The sequence below is a fragment of the Rhagoletis pomonella genome, unplaced genomic scaffold (assembly GCF_013731165.1).
Source record: "Rhagoletis pomonella isolate Grant_MI unplaced genomic scaffold, Rhpom_1.0 Rhpom_scaffold_00064, whole genome shotgun sequence".
In the NCBI taxonomy this organism is placed as follows: Eukaryota; Metazoa; Arthropoda; class Insecta; order Diptera; family Tephritidae; genus Rhagoletis; species Rhagoletis pomonella.
The window spans coordinates 129,701-132,561 of record NW_023458618.1 but is presented as its reverse complement, the minus strand read 5'-3'; positions in this window follow the sequence as shown (position 1 = coordinate 132,561).

The following is a 2,861-nucleotide window of genomic DNA, read 5'->3' as shown; positions in this document are numbered from 1 at the left end:
TTCTTTAAATAAAATTAATTGGTGCTCGTTTGTATGTACATACATATGTAAATGCATGTGTGTGCACCTTTCTATTAATATCGTTGAATTATTTTAATATCTATTGCAAACTTTTATTCAGACAGGACTAAAAAGTAGAAAATAAATAATATAAAAAAACTTTTTAATATACAACGCTTTTATAAATGGACTAAAAAGTAGAAAATAATACTTCTCAGTCCCATAGAATTTGTTTTGATAACTTTTGATTTTGAAATTTTAGCAAAAGTCATTGTAAACAATCTATGAAATTGAAAATGAAAAGCGTGGGGCGCATGTAATACATGAATTGATATGAAAAGTAATTTATGTATGTATGTATGTGGGTATATGAATATTGACCGCTTAAAATCGATTCCAAAGTTCTACTTTCGCTGTAGAAATTTTAGGTCTACGTTATGTAGTTTGACTATTGTCAATTAAATCGAATGCTTTGTATTGCATGCGCTCCACGTTTTTCATTTTCAATTTCATAGATTGTTTATAATGACTTTTGCTAAAATTTCAAAATCAAAAGTTATCAAAACAAATTCTATGGGACTGAGAAGTATTATTTTCTACTTTTTAGTCCATTTATAAAAGCGTTGTATATTAAAAAGTTTTTTTTTATATTATTTATTTGCTGTACAAATGTCCCACCCCTGCCGATGGAATAACCCATTTATAAAAAACCATTGACTATTAATTAAAAAAAATAAATATAGCCAATACTGGTCAAAAAAAGGAGTCTCTATTGTTGCCATCAGTGCAAATTACCAATCCCAAAAATCCCGGGATTTTCTAGACTTTAAAAAGTCCGGGATCCCGGGATTAACTTTCCTAGAAGGGACCTACAGTTTTACGCCCATTCCGAATGGTGATTGTATTATGATTATGAGAAGCTGTTTTTTCACGGCAGAAATACACTCGGAGGTTTGCGATTGCCTGACGTGGGGCGACCGCTGTTAAGAAAAAACTTTTTTCTATATTTTTTTTGCGATGTTACTTTTGACTAGGGCTTGAATTCAGTGCCTGCGGAATGGAAGCGCGCACTGCTTACCACGATTCCTCAAGCATTGCCAAATATCCTGGTGAGCTCTCTCTTTAAAAGAAGGTTTAATCAGCTTTAAGCTGTATTGATGTCAGAAAAAAAAGTTTTGAAACGTAGGTCACAAAATATCGCAACAACGAGACGATACGGGAAGCGGACGATACGTAAGAATGCATATTAGTACGATTTTCATGACATTTTTTAATAAAAATACATTAACTACGCGTTTTTGGTTACTACCGTCGGATCTTTGGCTCCATAATAATTTCTGAAAGTTTACATAAGTCGGGGAAGTGCCCCAACTTAAGCATGTTATTAAAAATATGTAATAAAAAACGTACGGCAGTTAGTGGCAGCTCCTTTATAATTTCACCTGTAATCCTATCGTAACCAGGCGCTTTATTCTTCTGAATTTCATGAATAATGGTGTTAAATAAATCTTTCTTTTTATGGTGCATCTCGAAGAACGGGCCTCTTCGCATGCTTCAGTGTTCACCAAAGGGTGTAGTCAGTCTGTTTCGAGGCAAACATGGACTGCAGGATCGACTGCGTACTTCTCTCTTTTTCCGCCTGCAACAAAATAAGTAATCCCTTTGTATATGCATTCAGCTCCTGTTTAAGCTTAGGATAGCGAATTCTTCGCCATTATCTTCTTAATTTGAGCTTTTTACGTATTGAGTTAAGAATATTCTTAGTCCGAATAAGAATTTGCTTGTGTGCTTATTTGTAAGATTTTTTTTGATTTTCTTCATTTTAAGGAACATTGATAATGTTATGAGGAAGGGAGAATGATCTGTAGAGAGATCAAATAATGCTTCTGTATTAACTTGGTTTCGCGCAATACCCTTTGTTACGCCAAAGTCAATAAGATCGGGTACTTTTTGGGGGTCAGAAGGCCAATACGTTGGCTGACCAGTAGACAATACGTCAAATCCTCTGTTCTTGATTACTTTATATAGATTTCTACCCTTTGGTGTAATCAATCTAGACCCCAGAATATATGTTTGGGATTGTAGTCTCCTGCTACAATAAACTTACTGCCAAACTTTAGGAAAAAGTCATCAAATTGTTTTTCAGTTATGTTATGACGAGGGGGGCAGTATAAAGCAGATACAGTAAGGCCACCCAAGTGGTCATCTATGTGTATTGCAGTATTATAAATGAACTCGTCACTTTGCGGTTCTAATTCATAGTACTTTATTCTGTTACGAATGAGAATGGCTGTTCCACCTCGGACTTTCCCTTGTGGATGCTTAGTATTATAGAATTTGTATGCATTAATTTGAAAGTTATTAAATTGCGTAAGGTGGGTTTCAGATACAAGCAAAACGTCTATATGAAAGCGCTCTAGGAAAATTTCTAGTTCGTTTTTATGCTGGGTTAGCCCGTTCGCATTCCAAAAACAAATTTTTAGATTATTCATGGTTTAGCTAAAATGGCTGTAGTAATAGATTTTGATATTTAATCAAATCTTGTACCATGCTCTGCATTGCCATCATTTGCTCTTGCATAACTTTCATAAAGTTATTTAAAGTAGCTTCTAGGTTACTACTATTCTGGCTAAAAAGAGGTTGTGTCGGAGGAGTATTTTTCAGCATTTGTGCATAAGAAGTAAAATTACTAACAGTTAGCAGCGATTTCTGGCATGGGGTTATGCCTAATAGGAATATTTTTGCGAATTGTTTTCTCTTTCTTATAGGGTAGTTTGAGGAGCTTTTCGGCAGGTTTAATAAAAAGCAAACAATGTTTCTTTTTCCTCCTACGCGTTTCGATGTTTTTCACATCTTCCTCA